General features: G+C 50.7%; 1 long non-coding RNA gene across 1 annotated transcript; it reads left to right on the top strand.

Annotated features, from left to right (window-relative positions):
* Window positions 1-201: 201 nt before the first annotated feature.
* On the top strand, window positions 202-18105 carry LOC129497544 (uncharacterized). The gene is made up of 4 exons (XR_008661959.1): window positions 202-271; window positions 14167-14386; window positions 14917-14988; window positions 17621-18105. It is a non-coding gene; the product is annotated as an uncharacterized LOC129497544 (long non-coding RNA).
* The last annotated feature ends 2033 nt before the right edge of the window (window positions 18106-20138 follow it).

Genomic DNA, 20138 nt, shown 5'->3' on the forward strand with positions numbered 1-20138 from the left:
GGGTGTAATTAAGGCTCTCTAGATGAGATCACCCTGGATCATCCGGGTGGGCCCTACCTCCAATGACTGGTGCCCTTGTAAAAGAAGAGACATTTGCACAATAGTGCAGAAGGCCACGTGAAGAGGAGGAAGAGGTTGGGGTGGCCCGGCCAGAAGTGAAGGATCACCAGGAGCTGCCAGGAGCTGGAGGATGAGAAGTCTCTGCCATAGACCCTCCAGAGGGAGCAACGTCCTGTGGATACTTGGTTTCTGACTTCCAGCCTCTGTAACTGTGAGAGAATTCATTTCTGTTGTTTTAAGCCACTCAGTTGGTGGTCATTTGTTACAGCGGTCACAGGAAATCAATATGGTCCTTGTACCTGTAACTGATATATGATGTATTTATTTTAAAACAAAACAGCATTTACCACATGCCAGGAGCTATGTAGGTTAAGCATTAACCTACTTACACCATCTAATCCTTGGAATAATCTGCGTGGTGGATGCTAGTATATTCCTATTTGGCCATGGTGAGAGGGAGGTGCAGGCAGGTTGAGTGGCCTGGCCATGGCTGGATCAGGACCTGCGGTGTGATCAGCTCCCCCAGGGCTCCCATCCTTGGCTACATAGTACTCAGGCCCTGCGAATCAAACCCATATACAACCTCTGCCTGGCCTGTCCCTGAGATCTGAGGTTCCTTGCACCAATGAGCCCTGCAGGGACCTGAGGGGCCGTGGAGGGGGGGGAGGTTAAAGGGTTAAGCCCAAGCCTTAAGTGCCAGGCCTAGAAATGACCCTGGGAGTCTCCTGCTGCCCTGCCCTAAAGGACCTCTCCTTCAGTAGCTCCTCCTGCCCCTGCCAGCCTCTGAGGTTGAAAACCTCTAGGAGAAAAATGATCAGTCCAGCAAGGAATGAGAGGTTGGAGCCCTGGACACCATTCTCTCCTTGTACGAGTGCAACACTGAGTCTTGCCCAGAAGGCGAGATGCTCGTTGGCCCATGTATTTGTCCTGCTGCGTGTAAGCAGGAGTGACTACAAGATACTGAAGGCTTGGCAGGGCAAGACAGGGCCCAGTCACAAGGGACAGTGTGCACAGGGAGGGAGTGGGATCATGAGACTCTGCTCTGTGGATGGAGATGTTTGTCCCTGCACAGAGTTCCCAGCTTCTGAGGACAGATGGCTCTTAGAAGCCTGTCCAGGTACATGCATCCTTCATCTCTCATCCTTGCACCTGGAAGAAAGCCATATTGGTTATTAAAAAACATTTAAAAATAGAGTAAACAAGTGCAGGTCCTGGGCCGCAGGGCTTGCAGGGACACCCATTCAAGGCAAGTAACTTTAGCTCTGTGACCTTTCCCACGCTGGCCAGGAACTTGTCTGACTGTCAGGCCAGAATGAGCGCACGCATGAAAGTCAGTGGTCAGAGCTCCCTCCTCCCCTTGCGGCCCACAGCTGCTAGCTGACGCCAGAGGGGCGGGCTGGGCCTGGTGGGACAGACTGTGGGCACTGGCTGCTCCAGGCTGAGGTGCAAAGCCATCCTGCGCAAGACCTGCCTGCCACCGCACTCCTGGATAGGACTGGCTTGTTTGTTTGAAACTGTGCCAAGTTTTGTCTTTTCTTTTTTCTTTTTCTAGAGAGGATCTGAATGTGAGCAGAGTCAGGTAAACCCAGAATCAAATCACTAGATCAATACTTGCTCACCACTCACTGTCAAGGCCTCAAAGGTTCAAATGTATCCTTTGTCTTCCACTTGTCCCCTGGGCAGGAATCCCATCCTGGTTCCCAAGAGCATCTGCTTAGAATTTTTCCTGGATTGTGTCCTTCTCAGAGAGGGACATCTAAGAGCTTCAGTGTTATTTACCAAGTAGACTGAAGTTCCCAGGGAGAGGGCCTCCAGAATGTGCACTGAATGCCTCAGGGAAGTGTAATGACTTCCATGGGCCATGGGTGCTTTTGCTTTCGCGGGTCTTTTTCCCACAAAGAGATCATTAAAAGTTATATTTTAGTACCAGGTCAGTACACAGACAAACATCATTCAGGCTGGATTTGTTATTATGTATTTATTAGTAACATAATCCTTTTCTTCCCCCTGATTTTATAAAGTAGTTAAAATATTCTTGTGAGCTCCAACAAGTATCAAGGTGTAGTGTCTCCTGGGCCTGAAGGTGGCATCTGCCCTGGTCCTGCTGGTCCACCAGTTTCAGTCGCTAAGGGTCACAGGTGATTGAGGCTCACTGAGCTAGCTAAGCGATTTACATGCATGCACACTTCTTTTTTTAAAAAATATTTTATTTATTTATTCATGAGAGACACAGAGAGAAAGACAAAGACATAGGCAGAGGGAGAAGCAGGCTCCTCTCAGGCAGCCCAATGTGGCACTCAATCCCTGGACCTGGGACCACTCCCTGAGCTGAAGGCAGATGCTCAACTGCTGAGCCACCCAGGTGCCCCTACATGCAAACTCCTATTTCGTTGCTACAACAGGCCCATGGGGTGGGTGCGTTTGCTACCCTGCATCCCACGGATGTGGAAACTGAGAAATCACCAACTTGTCCGAGGTCCAAACCCACGGCCAGCCACACTCCACAAGTCTTGCTCTTCACCTCTATGCTAGATGCCTCTTTACCCATATCTGGCTTGGAAAAGTTGACGTGCCCACAGTTCATTGCAAAAGCCACACCCAGCTGCCTAGAAGCCTCTGTTAATCAGTAGCCACTTGCACCTGGCCTAGCAGGCACCCCCAGGAACAGTAAGTATAGAGTGAAGGGAACAGTGGGGCTGCATCTGCCTCTGCAGCAGGCTCTCCCCTCCCACCCTCTTCTCTCATCTTTGCCAGCCCAGTGTCCTCAGTGGGGTTCCATGAGCAAGGCAGCTGGCTCTCTCCAGTCTCAGCTACCTCAGGCCCAGGGCCATTACCCTATGAGAATTAGCAAAAGGCATCCCTTCCTCTAGACCCCTGATTGTCAGGAAATTGATGCAATAAACATATAAATCTAGGATGTCCAGCATGTTCATGATGTGAACAGCACTGTCTTTGATGTGTGCTGTGCATAACCTGCCCACCCATACTGGGTGATCCTGTTTAGCCCCCAAAGTGCCCCAGGGCCATTGCCTGCTTTCAGGAGTCTCTGATCTCTCTCTCTTCTAAAAAATGTTTATTTAAATTCAATTTGCCAACATATAGTAATACACTCAGTGCTCATCCCTTCAAGTACCCTCCTTAGTGCCCATCACCCAGTTACCCCATCCCTCCATGCACCTCCCTTTCCACAACCCTTTGTTTCCCAGAGTTAGGAGTCTCTCAAGGTTTGTCTCCCTCTCTAATTTTTCCTCACTCAGTTTCCCTCCTTTCCCCTATAATCTCTTTCACTATTGCTTATTTTCCACGTATGAGTGAAACCGTATAATAGTTGTCCTTCTCCAACTGACTTATTTCACTCAGCATAATACCCTCCAGTTCCATAGGAGTCTGTGATCTTAATGATGATAGGCCGGTTCTGGGAGAAGACTGGTGACTGAAGTGTTTACTGCAGAAAGACAGAGGACCGTGGGAAAGTGACATGGTGGCCACATAGAGACACTGGGGATTGGTACTACACTATCCCAGGGAGTTGTACTTGGGGTTGGGACCATCTAGCATAGTGTACCCTGGAGGTGAGGCCTGAAGCTTGCACCAAGTGCTACAAAAGCAAAGACAAAGGGGCAATTAGTTCTGCTGGGGCAGAACGGACAGCTAACAAAGGTTTCCTGGAAGAGGGGACATTTGAGCTGGGCTTTGCAGGATGAATAAAAGTTTGCAGGGGTAAGAATCCAGGAAGAACATTTAAAAAAGGAGTGTAGAGGGCAACCCGGGTGACTCAGCATTTTAGAGCTGCCTTCAGCCCAGGGTGGGATCCTGGAAACCCGGGATCGAGTCCCACGTCAGGCTCCCTGCATGGAGCCTGCTTCTCCCTCTGCCTGTCTCTCTCTCTCTCTCTGTCTGTCTCTCATGCATAAATTAATAAAATCTTAAAAAAAAAAAAAGGAGTGTAGAAAGGAGGGAGCAGAGAAGCTGGAGACTGCAGAACTATCCAAGGCTCCTGTGACGCCCCTGCTCTGGCACCCATCCCCCCAGTGTTACAGTGGTTTATTTACTTGCATCTCTGTCCCCTTGCACTGTCTGCTCCTGAGGACAGGGACTGGGTCTATTTGCCTTGTATCTCAGAACTGGGTTAAGGTCTCACACAAAGGGGCTCTCAATACATCTTTGCAGGGTGAATGCATCATCACCTGTTGATTTGTTGTAGCCAGATTTTTAGAGGCTGAAAGTTGGAGTAAGGAGGTAAGAGGAAGCAAGGCTGAAAAGGCAGCTGGAGACATTGTGTGGGTCTGGGGGCTCTGCCACCAATCCTGGGTTCACCATTTAGGGGAGTAGAGTCAGCAGAAGGGTGATCCAGACTTGCTCTTTTTCTGTTGCATAAGGTTTAGGGCGACCCCCCATTTCAAGGGGGCAGAGCCTGAGGGTAGAGCCCTGAGATAGCAAAGGAGAAAGGAGGAAAGTGTTGAGATTGTGGGCTTCCGGCCTCATCTACCTGTGCTGAAATGATGGAAACAGTCCCACTGAGGGAAAGAGGGAGTTCTCCAAATTTGAAGTGAGTCAGGAAAAGCATCACATTCTCCTGGGTCAATTTCAATGGAGTGGGTGGGAGTGGCATAGGGCGTATGGGACCCATAACCTGTCACAGGGCAGGTACATGAAATTATTCACTCATGATCAAGTGGCATTTATCCCCAGTACAAGGCTGGTTCAACAGTCAAAAACCAATGAATGTAGGGACGCCTGGGTGGCTCAGTGGTTGAGCATCTACCTTCGGCTCAGGGCGTGATCCTGGGGTCTGGGGCTGGGTCCCACATCAGGCTTCTTGTGGGGGAGCCTGCTTCTCCCTCTGCCTATGTCTCTGCCTCTCTGTGTGTGTGTCTCTCATGAATAAATAAATAAATCTAAAAAAAAAAAAGAAAAGAAAAGAAAAGGAAAACAGGTTGGCAGTTTCTTACGATACTAAACATATTCTTACCAAGTGACCCAGCAATTGCACTCCTTGCCCACACAATGTCTCACAGAAACCTACACACAAATGTTCATGGCACCTCTATTCATAATTGCCAAACCTTGGGAGCTACCAAGATGTCCTTCAGTAGGTGAATGGAAAAATAAATTTTAGACATTTAGACAATGGGATATTCTCAGGGTTAAAAAGAAATGAGAGATCAAGCCCTGAAAAGACACAGAGGAGACTTAAATGCATATAACTAAGTGAAAGGAGCCAATCTGAAAAGCCTACGTGCTGTATGATACCAATTGTGGGACATTCTGGAAAAAGCAAAACTGTGGAGACAGTAAATGGATCAGTGGTTGCCAGGTGTTAGGGGGAGGGAGGGAGCATCAAATAGGAGGGAATTTTTATGCAGTGGAACTACTCCGTAAGATACTACAATGGTAGATGTATGTCATTATATATTGGCCAAAACCCTTAGGATGTACAACATTGAGAGTGAATCCCAGAGTGAACTACGAACTTTGGGCGATGTGTCAATGTGAGTTCATTGTAAGAAAGGCACCGCTCTGGTGGGGGATGCTGATCGTGGGGGAGGCTGTGCACATGTGGGGGCAGGAGTATATGGGAACTCTCTGTACCTTCTGCTCAGTTTTGCTGTGAACCTAAAACTGCTCTAAAAATAAAGTCTATTAAAATAAATTACTCACTCAGCCAAACCCCTTTCCTGAGCCCCCCCGCATCAGCCCTCTGAGCTGGGGAGTAGAAGGGAGGATGGGGCTCGCGGAAGAGCCTCTGGGAGAGGCTGCCTAAGGAGGCAAGGACGGCAGTTGTCCCTCATCCAGGCCTGCCCGGGTCAGCCTCATGTCTACATTGTCTACATTGTCCCCTACCTCATCACCCTGCAGGGGACAATCACGGGGAAGGGGGCTGGTGGTGATTGTAAACCTGGGAAACTGGGCAAGTCAGTGCCCACCTGTGAAATGGGGTAGTTATTACGACTCTGGCCGGCGCCGGTGAAGATCACGGAGGTGGCAGGGTGGATGGCTCCTAGTGTGGACAGCTAGTTGTGGTCCCCGAGGCCTTGCAGGTTCCCTGCGGTTCCCGTGGGCGCCACTCCGCCCCCTGGTGGCCGCAGCGGGGAGCGGCCGCTCTGGCCGGCTGCCTGGGGCAGGACCACGCCTGCACCTGCCGCAGGACCACGCCTGCACCTGCGGCTTCCTCGGCGGAGGCTTTGCCAGGGGTGAGCCCTACTCCTCAAGCGTTCCCAAAGGTGGTCACGCCGAGTTTTCTTCCAGATTTCTCTCTCTCAGGTCTTGGGCCACCATCCTCAGGACAGGCTGGTGGACGCTTGGGGGTCAGTATGCAGGACTGTGCTCCAAACTCCTTCATCCACCCATAACCAACCTTTCCTGGGATGGAGACCACTCCTCTTTCTCTCCGGGCCGCCCCCGTCCCCGCCCCTCCTCCCTCACCGGACGCCCCTCAGGACCTTCCAGGACACATCCCCAGAGGAGAGGGGCCAACCCTCTCCCCTCTGGAAAGCCCGCACCAGCCCAGGGGAACCCACCCCATAAAATCAGTGGCAAGGGCTGGATATAGAAAGAGGTCCTCCCTTGGGACCCCCCCTCAAGGGGCAGAAAGTCCAGAGGAGGGCGCTGCCACGTGGTTTTTGAGTGAGGCCAAAGTGCCAAGACTTGGGATGGGTGATGGCAAAGAGAGAGAGGGGCAGGGCTTTACCCATTCCCATCTCCAGCAACCCTAAGTAAGTATTTAAACAAATGTGAAGGGGCACCTGGGAGGCTCAGTGGTTGAGTGTCTGCCTTCAGCTGGGGTTGTGACCCAGGGTCCTGGAATCAAGTCTTACATCAGGCTGCTCACAGGGAGCCTGCTTCTCCCTCTGCCTATGTCTCTGCCTCTCTCTGTGTGTCTCTCATGAATAAATAAATAAATAAATAAATAAATAAATAAATAAATAAATAAAATCTTTAAAACAATAAAAATGAAAAAATGTGAAGAAGTATATGTTTCAAATTCCCAAGTTGATGGTACTACTGTTTAATTCACGAAAGGAAGAAATTAAGAGGAAGTGGTAATATTGGCAAAATAATTGATTGGCCATTAGGGGAAAATTCTAGATTCCATTAAAAAAAACCCCACTGTATTAGACAAGCAATTTGTGAGGATAAAATATTTACAAATAACATCTTTCTGGATTATTTTCTAGTGCTGTCTTCAGATAGCCGATGATGTCTTTCATGTCAATGTGCCCTGGTCCTCACCCAGCAAAATAGCAACCCTAGAGTTGTCTGTTGAAAGACCCCCATCTCCCTGTCCCTGTCCCTACCCCAACTTAGGTCTTTGATTTTGGTGATGGTATTAATCTCAGAACAGCCTAAGTGTGACTGGATTCTGGAGTAAACTGGTGAACTGATTGGAAGCCAATGGGGCAACACCCCTAGCTGGGAGAGTGAAGCGGTTGGGGGGACGGGGGACCCCTGGGCATGGAAAACTGGAAGATGGCATGTATCTGTGTTTGGGTTTTCGTCTAGACCTGAGTGAGTTGTGAAATCAGGGCATGTTAGCCATGTTTATCTGAACTTGAAAGGGCACAGTTGGCCCAAAGTGACACCTAAGTTAGTTACAACATTTAATGTCATCGCTCTTGTTTTGGAAGCCATGATGCAGCCAACACAGAGGTTGTGTGGGGCACTCCAGGATAAGACTGGCAGGTTCCTCTGGAAGGAGAGTGAGTGTCTGAGCTCAGGGAAGAGAGATGGCTAAGGGAGAGCCGTCAAGGGCTCCCAGTGTAGGCTGGCCGAGCCAGCGAGCTGAGCGAGGGCCTCATCTGCTCAAACCTAGACTCTCCTGGATCTTTGCATTTTGTACCACTGTCTACACGGAGTTATTCTTCACAGGCTTAGGAATCTCAGGACCTTGAGAAATTTTAGGTTCAGGTGATTTGATAGTGGTCAACTGTGTAATTTAAAATTTTTCTGATAGTGTCTCAGATGCATTTCTGTTTAAAGAAAATTGGTTTTCTGTGATAGAAGAATTAGAACCACAGAGATCTGGGGAAACTGGGAGAGAAAGGGTCAGTAAAACCTTTGTAGTGGGGTGCCTGGGTGGCTCAGTGGGTGAAGCATCTGATTTCAGCCATTGAGAGAGCACAAGCATGGGGAAAGGGGATAGAGGAGCAGAGGGAGAAGGAGAATCAGACTCCCCCTTGAGCATAGAGCCTCACGCAGGGCTCCAATCCAGGACCCTGAGATCATGACCTGTCTGTCTCTCGTGAACAAATAAATAAAAATCTTAAAAAATAACAATAATACAGTTGGAGAGATTGGATGGGGGTCAAGATGAAATGAGAATGAGATTGGCCACATGGTAATTGTTGAGGAGGGCGCTTATGCAGAGGTGTTCATTAGACTATTTCTCTATTTTTAAAAAATATTTTATTTATTTATTCATGAGAGACAGAAAGAGAAGCAGAGACACCGGCAGAGGGAGAAGCAGGCTCCCTCTGGGGAGCCCCATGTGGAACTCGATCCTAGGACCCCGGGATCATGCCCTGAGCTGAAGGCAGATGCTCAACCACTGAGCCACCCAGGCGCCCCTCTTTCTCTATTTTTAAAAATATGTTTGCAATTCTCCATATAAACGACCCATAATAAAAAAAAAGGTTTTATTTTATTTTTTTTAAAAGGTTTTAAAAATAAAAAAGAGGAGTCACATAAGGGCTTCTCTGGGTGCAAAGGGACTCAGTCACACCCAGAGGTACCCTGGCGGGTCCGTCCAGATGCCCCCCTATGTGCCTCAGTCCCCTGTGCCCACCAGGGGGCGGCCAAGACCACAGTAACCTACCCAAGCGCCACCCCATCCTTCCCCGCCCTCCTTTCTCCACCCCCTCTGAGATCTGCAGAGATTTCAGACTCCTGGGGTGGGGGGAGGAGGTTGATGCACAAACCCAAAAGATGTGCATAAGGTCAAGGCCAAGGTCACGACTGCAGGAATGTGCAAGCAAGAAGGGCTATCCCAGGGTCGCTTCAGAGTACTTTATTTAATCCTTTGGTTTCTATCCCCAACTTTCTCCACTCTCCCTGTGTGTGTTTTGTTTTTGTTTTTATTTATTTTTTAGTAATTATTTTAGGGATATAATTCACATATCATAAAGTCACCCATTTAAAACGTACAATTCATTTGTTTTTAGTATAGGCAGATACATGAAACTATCACCTCTGTCAATGTGAGAATTTTTTTTGACACTTTAAAAGGAAACTGTGAAACCTTTAGCTATCACCCTGCCTAAACTCCTATGCCCTGCCCCCAGTTCTAAGTAACCACCGGTCTACTTTATGTTTCTAGATTTCTCTATTCTGGATATTCCCTTGTGGTTTTGATGAGCAACCAGGCCTCTTTCTCTCCCACCCTGGAAGTGAGACCATTACAGGGGCTCCTGGCACCTCTTGCCCTGTCCCTGAGTGAGTTCAGTCCAGAACATGAGAGTTGCAGCCTGCCATCATACTCTGTAGCCTGCAATGAGATAGGCTTCTCCAAAGTTAGAGTCTAAAGAATCGGGGTCCACCAAAGTGGATTGCATCCCCCAGTCCACACACATGTGCACACACAAGGAATTAGATCAGGGTGATAAGCAATTATAGTTCAGACAGGTCTGACCACCCTCACACAGCTGGGGGATTGTAAAATGGTGCAGCCGCTATGGAATACAGCTTCCCAGTTCCTCAAAGCGTTAAACATCTAGTCACCCCTATGACCCAGCAATTCCACTTCTAGGTAAATACTGAAGAGAATTGAAACTGTATGTCTGTGCAAAAGCTTGCACACAAATATTCGTCGAAGCATCATTCATGGTAGTTGAAAACTTAGAAAAACCCAAATGTCCATCAACAAGGGAATAGATAAACAATATGTGGCACATCCATAGAACAGAATACCACTTGGCAATAGGAAGGAATGAAGTGTGGATATGTGAGAGAACATTGAAAATACTGTGTGGGGACGCCTGGGTGGCTCAGCGGTTAAGCATCTGCCTTTGGCTCAGGGCGTGATCCTGGAGTCCTGGCATCGAGTCCCACATCGAGCTCCCTGCATGGAGCCTGCTTCTCCCTCTGCCTATGTCTCTGCCTCTCTCTCTCTCTCTCTCTGTGTTTCTCAAGAATAAAATAAATAAGATCTTAAAAAAAAAAAAAGAAAATACTGTGTCATGTGACCATACCAGACACAGAAATTGATCTGAAATGTCCTGGTCAGGTGAGACGGTGGGGATGGAAAGTAGATCAGTGGTCGCCAGGGGCCAGGGAGAGTGGCAATGGGGAGTGACAGCTCATGGGTATGGGGTGTTTCGGGGGAGGGATGGAGACGTTGTGGAGGTAGATGGTGGCGATGATTGACAGTGTTGAGCATCTGCTGTAGACCAGTGAACCACACATTTCAGAATCGTTAAATGGTGAGAGAGGAAGATAGAAACGGAGGGGCCATCTTTCAGCCAGGGAAGTGGGAGCATCTGAGGATTTATATTAGAACCGTGGTAAGAAGCAGGATCTGAAACCTGTTCTAGGCAGCCACCTGTGCTCCCCATGCCGTCAAATTCACTCTTGACCAGGTCACTGAGGACCTTTCTGGGGCCCTATCTTGCCGATTGGGGCTGGCCCTTCTGTTCACAGACTCCAGACTCCCATATCCATCTGTCTCAAAGCCCTGCTGGGATACCCAGTAGGGAGCCCAGCCCTAACTTCTGCAAAACCACTGTCACCCTCCCATCAAACCTGCTCCCCCCACAGACTTCCTGACCCCTGTAAACAGCAGCTCCATCTTTCCAGTTGGAGGCAGCCGTGGGTAGAATATAATTTCCTTGTTACCAGAAGGACCAGCACCTTTAGGTCCTGTGATGGTCAGATGTGAACATCGAGGAATTGAAGCTTCCAGGGGAAAGGTAAAGGTCTTGGGTTCAAATCCCAGCCCTTACTTCCTGATCATACAGCTGTGTTTGGTTACCTAAACCTGCCCAAATCAAGTGTGTCCTCCCTGTGATGGTGGTCATGAGGCCTTCTAGGATGGTGGTTTCAGATGAAATAATGTGGCAAAGCCCCCTGCCATTCCCTGGCCCACCAGAGATGCTCCAAACCGACACTTCCAGGGGCCCTGGGCTGCCCAGGTGACTGACAGTGGGGGTGGTGGGGATGGGCCCAGGGCTCCAGGATCACCTCCGCGAGCTCCACACTCTGCTCCTAGGGTGCTTTAGGTAGAATCAGAGAGATCACAAGCTGAAGAAGTTTCCCCTCGCGGCTTGATGCAGAGCATCTGGGGAGGGCAGAAGGGTGGGCCAGGAGCTCTCAGAGACAGCAGAAGCCTTCGAGTATCACAAATATGCTCAATCTGGCCAAAACCGTGTCTGCAATCAGGCCCAGGAGAAGTACTTGCACAAAAATAACACCTTTGGAGATAAGAGGATGTTTCTTATCTGGGGGATTTTCTTCTGGGTCTTCACACACCGAGCTCAGGGGCGGCTTTGGAGGGAATTTGGAGAGAGGGCGGTAAAGGTGAAGAGGCTGGAGGGCCTGGCTTGGGGAGCGAGGGGAGTGGCATGGCCGGTGGCTGTTTTGGGGAGCCGGGGCGCCTGGCAGGTGTTAAAGGCCCAGATGGGAGGAGAGGTTCGGGCGAGTCTGGGAGGAGCGCTGCTGTGATGTCACGGAGAGGAGGTGACCGGCTGAGCATGAAGACCGTTTCTGGGCACAAAGCCCGAGTGAGAGAATAGCAGCATCCCAGGGGCTCCGACATGTTCCCTGGCTTGATGGCTAACATTTTACAAGATCAAAGTCTTAGGAAGTGCTCTGCAGGGAGCCGCCGCCTCCCCACGCCTGAGCTCCAGCTCCCAGCCCATCTCGGATCTCCGGGGTTTGTCTGGGAACATGCAGCCGGGCTCCTGGGGCTGTGCACGGGCGGCCCATTGACCCGGCTCAGAGGACAGCTCAAAGCCGGGCGGGTGGGTGGCATGGGCTGATGGAGCCCGGGGCGGCTGACAGGCCAGGGCAGGGGGTGCTCCCCGAAGACCTGGTAATGACCACTGGGCTTCCGGCCTCTGGTCCCAGCTGAGCAGACATTTGCTGGTTCTTTCCAGCCCAGTGTCCTTGACTTCTCTGATTTCTTGCCCTTGGGGTCACAGAGCCTCATCGCCTCTGGCTGATGATGAAGTGCCCTGCCCCTTGCTGCCTCGATCTACTCCCTCACTGCTACTAGTTGAAGCAGAAACATTTGGATCATCTTCTCTGTTTTCTAGGGAGGAAAGTGAGGCACTTCAGGTGTGTGTGTGTGTGTGTGTGTGTGTGTGTGTGTGTGTGCGCATGCGCGCGGGACGCGGGGACCTGGTGGGATGGCCATGCGCCTGTGACATGTGCTGGCACAGCACTGTGGGGGCTTGAATATGCCCAGGAACTGCTGAAGGAATGGACAAGGTGCAGACTTTTATGGAGCAGGGCCTGAGATGTCGTGTTTCCCACAGGCTACTAGGTGACCTGATGTGGCTGGTCCGTGGGCCACACTGAGCAGCGAGGCTGTGGACTCTGTGCCCTCCCTTCAAAGCCAGCTCCTGGCAAGGCCACTCTGCTGCCTCTCATGGTTGCTACCTGGTGCTACCAGGCATGTGAAACAGGAAGGAAGATCAAACAGAGGACACTCCTTTTATCTGTTGGATCGGGAGCTCCAGAGGTGGTCGGTCTGCAACCAGCTGTTCTGGATCCTTGTCGTGCATCCAAATTAGGTGGAGTGGGAGGCAGAGATTTTCAAAGATGCTCAGACTGCACTCCCTAGAGATTCTACTTCCAGTTGACCTAGGATGGGGTCTAGGCCATCTCATTTTCAGAAGGTCCCAGGGGATTGTTGAGCACCAAAGGGTGAGAACCACGGCTCTTGGCGTTAAGTTTGATACTTATCATTCATGCATTCACTTGTTTGCTCCTTCCTGCAATCATTTATATAGGTTGCTAACATTTTACAAGACTGAAGTCCTGGGATCTGCTCTGTTGGGAGTGACTACCTGCTCCCCAGGATTTATGGAGCCACCACTAGATACCAAGCACTGGTTTAGGCCCTGCGGACACACTGTGAACAACAGGAGCCCCTGAACAGAAAGCGAGAAGACCATTGAGAAGGAAAGGCAGAAAGGGGAATCGGGGGTGGTCGCTGTTCTTTCCTCAGTGTGCCGGGGCAGGCCTCTCTGGAAAGGTGACCTCTGAGCTGAGACATCCAGCAGAAGTACACTCTAGGCAGGTGAACGGTTTGCAAAGGTCCTGAGGTACAGTGTGCTTGGTGTGTTTGAGAAGCCAGGAGAGGAAAGATACAGAGATACACTTAGCAAACCAAAGTGGAGAACAGTGCGTTACAAACTTGCTAGAGACATATATTTATTTGTTTTAAAATGAACTCTAGGGATCCCTGGGTGGCGCAGCGGTTTGGCACCTGCCTTTGGCCCAGGGCACGATCCTGGAGACCCGGGATCGAATCCCACGTCGGGCTCCCGGTGCATGGAGCCTGCTTCTCCCTCTGCCTGTGTCTCTGCCTCTCTCTCTCCTCTCTGTATATTCTCATGAATAAATAAATAAAGTCTTTAAAAAAAATAAAAAAATAAAACGAACTCTAGGGGCGCCTGGGTGGCTCAGTCAGTTAAGTGTCTGCCTTCAGCTCAGGTCATGACTGGGTTCCTGGGTCCTGGGATCAAGCCCTGCTTGTTGAGCTCCCTGCTCAGTGGGGAGCCTGCTTCTCCCTCTCCCTCTGACCCTCTCCATCCCTTGTGCTCTTTCTCTCAAATAAATAAATAAAATCTTAAAAAAATAAAATGAACACTAGAAGCTTACCTCTGGAAGAAAAGAGTGGCTGTGGACCGGGGTTGGAGAGAGACTTATTGTATTGCCTTTGTGTACATTTTAAATTCCAAATGCCTGCATTACTTATTCAAAAACAAATAAAATTTAAAAGAAAGAAAAAACTAAACAGGGGACTAGTGTGCCTGGGGCTAAGGGAGGAGCGGACCCCAGGGAGGGAGGGGTGTGGTCAGGAAGGCCCCCTTAAGGTATTGAGCTTTATCACTACTGTGTGACCTTGGGCCAGCAACTTAACCTCTTCGTGCTTTTGTGTCTCAGGTCCTACCCTCAGGCCTGTGGTGAGGGGTAAGGAGCAGAGTGTGTCAGCAGCGCCTCCCTGCGTGAGACGGGAGCCCCCAGAGGGTCCGAGCTGAGGTGTGACCGTCCTCAGGAGCTTCTGTTGCAACAGGGTCCCTCTGGCCACTGTGTGAAGAGAAGTGGGGGGACGAGCAGGACCCAGAGGTAGGGAGCCGGGTAAGAGGCCCCTGCACTCATCCAGGTGAGAGGCTGATGGCTGGGACGTGCTGGGTATGAAGGCGCTGCCTGTATTTGAAGCAGAGCCAGCCTGAGCTTCTGATGGGTCAGACCAAGGCTGTGAGGGGAAACGGGGACTCCAGGGTTGTCAGAGAATTGATGCTGCTTGTCCGCTGAGATGGGAGATGGGGAAGCCTGCAAGGGGGCAGGTGTGCGGCCCGGAAGGTCGGGATGCCTGCCCCACATCCCCACAGAGATATGAGTGGGAAGCAGGATGTCTGGGTCTGGGGTCCAGGGGGAATGTCAGGAGCAGAGATAGACTTTTGGGAGTTATTACCACATAGGTGGCCTGAAAGCCCGATGTGGGGTGAGCTCACACAGGATGACAGGGTGGGTGGAGAAAAGACCTCTCTGGCCCTGAGCCTTCAGGTCTGCTAACCTTAGAGGCTCAGAGAAGAGGAGGAGGAGGAGGAGGAGGAGGAGCAGCAGCAGCAGCAGCGATAAATGAGTCCCACGAGCATTTATTGAGCATATACTCTGTTCCACGCACTGCAGACTGCTGGGATAGGAGACGAAAGGCCCGGACCCCACACTGGGGAGCTTCCAGGTTGATGACAAACTGATGAAGTAAGTATACTCAGGGCCTAGTTTGGGGGGTCTGAGCAATAAAGAGAAGAGTATCCACACCTGATTTGGTATGGAGGGAGGTTTCCTAGAAGTGGAACCCTTGATCTGAGTCTTAAAAAAACAATCAAGTGGGGCAGCCCCAGTGGCGCAGGGGTTTAGCGCTGCCTGCAACCCAGGGTGTGACCCTGGAGACCTGGGATCCAGTCCCGCCTTGGGCTCCCTGCATGGAGCCTGCTTCTCCCTCTGCCTGTGTCTCTGCCTCTCTCTCTGTGTGTCTCTATGAATAAATGAATAAAATCTTAAAAAAAAAAAAAAAACAATCAAGTGTTGGAAAGGGAGGAAGAATGTTCCAGAAGAACTCATAAGAGCGGCATGTACTGAGAAGTGCAGATGTTAGCTGGGGTCCTTGTGAGGTCCAGGAGACCCCAGTCAGTGGTCTCCGGAGCCTCATGCCTGCTTTTGATCCCAAGCATTGTGGTCACCATGACGCCCAACAGTGGTCTGGGGTGGGGGTTGGGGGGCAAATCCCGCCTGGTGTCTGTTACTGCCGCCTGCGATTTAGGAATGTTGTCACCAAAAAAAAAAAAAAAAAAAAAAAAAAAGAATGGTTGTTACCTTTTTAAATGGTTGGGGAAGAAAAATAATCAAAGGCAGAATAATGTTTTGTGACATTTGAACATGATACACAATTCAGATTTCAGTATCCATTAATACAGTGTTGTTCAGACACAGCCTTGTCCATTCCTTCCATATGAACAGGCTGCTGAGGTTCTGTGGGGACAGAGCCCAGGGAAGCGGCAGAGGTCACATGGCCTGCAAATTTAAATTTACACAAAAATGGTGGGGCTTTGTGATCCCGTGTTTCAGAGACACCTAGCAGTGAACAAGACAGGAATTGGGGCTCCAGGCTGGTGGGGCCGGCCTGCTCCAGAAGCTGCCTCTGAGGGCAGAGACTGTTTGGAAAGTGATCTCCTGCTTCTAGAATTTCTCCAGCTCCTTTTCCCCCTGGGAGCAGAGTCAGCTGTCATGAGGGAGCAAGTGACCTCCCAGACCAGGCTCTGCCCTGAGAAGCTCCCTCATAAGTCGGCTGGCGGAGGTGACAGGTGACGCGGGCCTTGTGCAGCCTCTGGGAACATTCCCTCTGGGGTGGTGTTTTTGACGTCATCCATGCTCCAGGCAGGGAAGGAGCCACACCATTCTCTCACTGGTAAAATGAAATCTCCACTTACCTAGAATCAGGTTTCATTGTTTTGTTTCACCCTTCAGGAACAAAAAGGTCATTCAAGGGCAGGCATAAAACCTTGTTTTCTGCAGCAGGAATCCTGCTTCAGGTAGCTCCACTGCAGGGACCCAGCCACAGGGCTCCTGGAGTTCACCCCTGAGGGCTGGAGGACAGAGGACTGTCAGGCCTGGGAGCCCCCTGGCTCACCTGACCCCTGACCTCGGAGCTGGCAGGAGGAGCAGGGTGCCCTGAGATACGGAGATGCTCCTGTGCCTGGTAACTGAGTGGGAAAGTCACTTGCTCTCTGAGTGACCTGGTGGCTGGTGTGAACCTGTCCTGAGAGATGCATCCCATCCTCAGAAGCAGCCTTGACGGTGGCTAAGAACAGGGACCTGAGCCAGACCACTGGGGTAGAAATGTTGTTTTTTTCTACCACTTAGCACCTCTGTGCTAAGTCATCTATGTGACCTTCGGCAACTTACTCAACCTCTCTGTGCCCCTGCTTCCCCAGCTTCTATAAAATGTGGTAATCCTAGTATCATATAAAGCTGTTAAGATAATTAAATGGTTTAGCATTTGTTCTTAGAACAATGCCTGGCACAGAATGTTCTGTAAGCCCTTGTTACATAAACTAAACAAAGGAGGGGACTCTCAGAGGGACTCAGGCTCTCTTGTTCTCTCTCAGGTCCCAGAGCACTTTATCAATGTGCTCTCCTAGCGATTAACTGTTTTTAACTTAATGTCATTGGCCCCAGGGTGAGTACTGCCTTCAGTATTGTGGCCCACGCGTTACCCAGCACAGAGCCTGGCTCCGATGAGGCTCTGGATGAATGTTGGTGGAGAAACAAATGCATGAAACACCACCCCTCTGCCCAAATTATGATTAAAAGATTTTATTTATTTTTTTCATGAGAGACACACAGATGCAGAAACACAGGCAGAGGGAGAAGTAGGCTCCATGCAAGGAGCCTGATGTGGGACTCGATCTGGGACTTCAGGATCACACCCTGGGCTGAAGGCAGACGCTCAACTGCTGAACCACTCAGGCGTCCCCCCCTCCCCAAATTAATAGACTATTCTTGAAAAAAGGAGTCCTTGAGAAGCAATCTTCCATGCTAATCGCCAAAAAACTTTCAGAGTGGGCTGGGTACTCTTGCTGGGGGCTGCTGGGTCTGACTGGGGACTTGCAGGGTTGCTGAGTAGTACCCGTGACAGCATGTGGCAGGTTGGGAAATGCAGATGCCCAAGAAACCGAGGCAGCTGGAGGGTGAGCAGCTTTCTGGGTGCCATGGCTTCCAGCCAGCCAGGCCCTGTCCTGCTGAGCCCCAGAGAGAAGGCAGGACCCGTTGACAATCAGCCAGCGGTGGGTTCCCCCAGTATAGACTTTCCACTTTCTTCATTTCTTCACAGAATCCACTTTTCTTCATGAAGTTCTCGGATGAACCGGGTTATTATAATTCTAGGGGCCAGCTCTGCAGCCAATCCTGGGAAGTTAAACCTGAAAATTGGCTCCGAAGCTCAGCAGCTCCTGGGAGGCAGCAAGTGTTCAGAGACGACTTCTGCTCCCTGAGAAGTAAATGGAGGGACTGGCAGGGGAAGGAGAGTGTCCCAGGAGCCTTAAAGAATCTCGCCGAGAACTCAGGTCAAGGCATCTGTGAACCCCTGGCTCAGGCGCTCTCTGGACAGCAGTTCCCATAGCAGCCCTGAGTCATCCGGCTCGGCCCCACCCTGCTGTTCACACCTTCATTGGCATCCATGAGGAGATGGTCTCTTCTGGAAGCCTCAGAAATAAAGAATGTGCTGGGAGGCTCCTTGTCCCACCTCTGCCAACGTCACCTTCTAAGCTCCTCTCTGCTCACGGAGGCCCAGACACTGAATCAAAGCTCACGGAGCCAGCTGGCAAGAGGCGGGCAGAGGTCTGACATCACTGCCTTGGCCGGTCTGCAAATCAGAACCACCCGGTGAGGGAGGAGGGGGACAGACGATGGATGGCTTCCTCTGACAGCCTTTGGGGTCTCATATTTAAAAACATGTATGTGGCCATTGTCAGAAGCATTAGATAGGCTTTGGGTGGTGCCTAAAGGCCTGATCGGGATCATCTGGGCTGCGGGGAGACCTCTGTATGCCCCACCATCAACACTGGGTGCCAGAGGGGCCTCCCTGTGAGCCACTGCTGGCAAGCAAGCCCATCTCTCCTCACCTCTGCAACAGGGGGGTTCAGGGAGGGCATGGCCCCAGAGTCCGAGATCGCAGCCAAGGCAATAAGAACAGTGGCTGAAATACTAGAAATTGCACTCTTAAGTATGGGACAGAAGGGAGCTGATGCATGCCTGGATGAGGGCTGCTGGTGTAAATTAAAACTATCTCTTTGGAAGAAACTTGGAAAGTAAACTTTCTCAAAGCGATGTTCCACAGCATTTGGTTCATTCATGACTAGAGGGCTTGCCATGGGCCAAGCCTTGTGTTGGTCAGCAGCGAGCCAGGCACAGACATGGCTTTGAAGGACCACTCCCCCACCCTTCCATGTTGGGGGGCAGGAGGAAGCAGGGACAGGTCATTAAAAACAGCTCCCAGGCAGGTGCTGTGACTGAACCACTAGCAGAGTTGTGGGGAGCTGGGGCCTTGTCTTCCAGCTGGAGGAGGGGTGCGGCGCTTAGTCAGGGGAGGCTTTCTGGAGGAGGTCATTCCTGAACCGAGTGATAAAGGATGAGTAAGCATTTGAGGGTCGGGCTGGGGGCAATGAAAACATTCTGGGCAGAGGAGACAGGAAGAGCAGGGATGCAAAGGCAAGAGAAAGTGTGTGTGTGTGTGTGTGTGTGTGTGTGTGTGTGTGTGTGTGTACGGTGTGGCTGGCATATTAAATGAGAGCTGGATTGTACAAGCATGAAGGGGGCGGGGGCCAAGGGCCTGATCTGGAAGGCCTTGTGCCCCCTGTGAAGAAGCTGTATTTTATTCCACAAGGGATGGGGAGATGCAGACAGGAGAGTGAAATGGAGTCACCTCTGGCATGTGTATCGTTCAGGATTTTTTGAGCTGGTGTGTCACAGAAACCCAGTGTCAACTACCTTGAGCACAAACGGTGGTTATCAGCTTTCAAAAGTGCGGTGGCCTAGGACAGCTCTGCCTTCAGGAACTGAATCCAGGGGCTCAGACCATGTTGGCAGGAAGTCAGCCTTTGTCTCCACCTTCCTCTAGGTGACCTGGTGGGCCAGGTGGACACTGCCTGCGTAGGGATGCTGGCAAGTCCAGGCTCCCGTCCTGCCAACTAAGCAAGCAAGCCATGCAGAGAAGGACGCCTGCCTCAGTGTACATCCTGTGGCCTCTCATCAGCTGGGATGGAGTCATGAAACTGTCCCTGAACCAATCATGGTGCCTAATTTGCAAAGCTTGGGTTGCTTGCCACCTGCAAGCAGGGAGTGGGGCAGTCCCATGGATTGAGGGGCCGGGGGTAGGATGACTTCCCTAAAATGAGAAGCAGGTGCTCTGATCAGGAGAAGGGAATTGGGGTGCCGGGTCATATACAGTCACATACAGGATGGTTCCATTTATTTTATTTTTTATTTTTTATTCATGAGAGACACAGAGAGGTAGAGACACAGGCAGAGGGAGAAGCTCCCTGTGGGGAGCCTGATGTGGGACTCGATCCCAGGACCCCGGGATCACAACTTGAGCCGATGGCAGACGCTCAACCACTGAGCCACCCAGGTGCCCAGGATGGTTCCATTTATAGGAAGTATCCAGAATCAGTGAGTCCATATAGACAGGCTGAAGATTGGTGGATACTAGGGACAGGGAAGAAGGCACAAAGAAACCGAGGGTTTCCTTATAGGGGAGATGAAATGTTTGGGAAGTAAATTGAGGTGATGGTTACACAGTGCACAACACTGTGAATAACACTCTCCCAAATGCCCCTGAGTTCTTCACTTTA

This window comes from Nyctereutes procyonoides, unplaced genomic scaffold (assembly GCF_905146905.1).
Source record: "Nyctereutes procyonoides isolate TBG_1078 unplaced genomic scaffold, NYPRO_anot_genome, whole genome shotgun sequence".
NCBI classification, from domain to species: domain Eukaryota; kingdom Metazoa; phylum Chordata; class Mammalia; order Carnivora; family Canidae; genus Nyctereutes; species Nyctereutes procyonoides.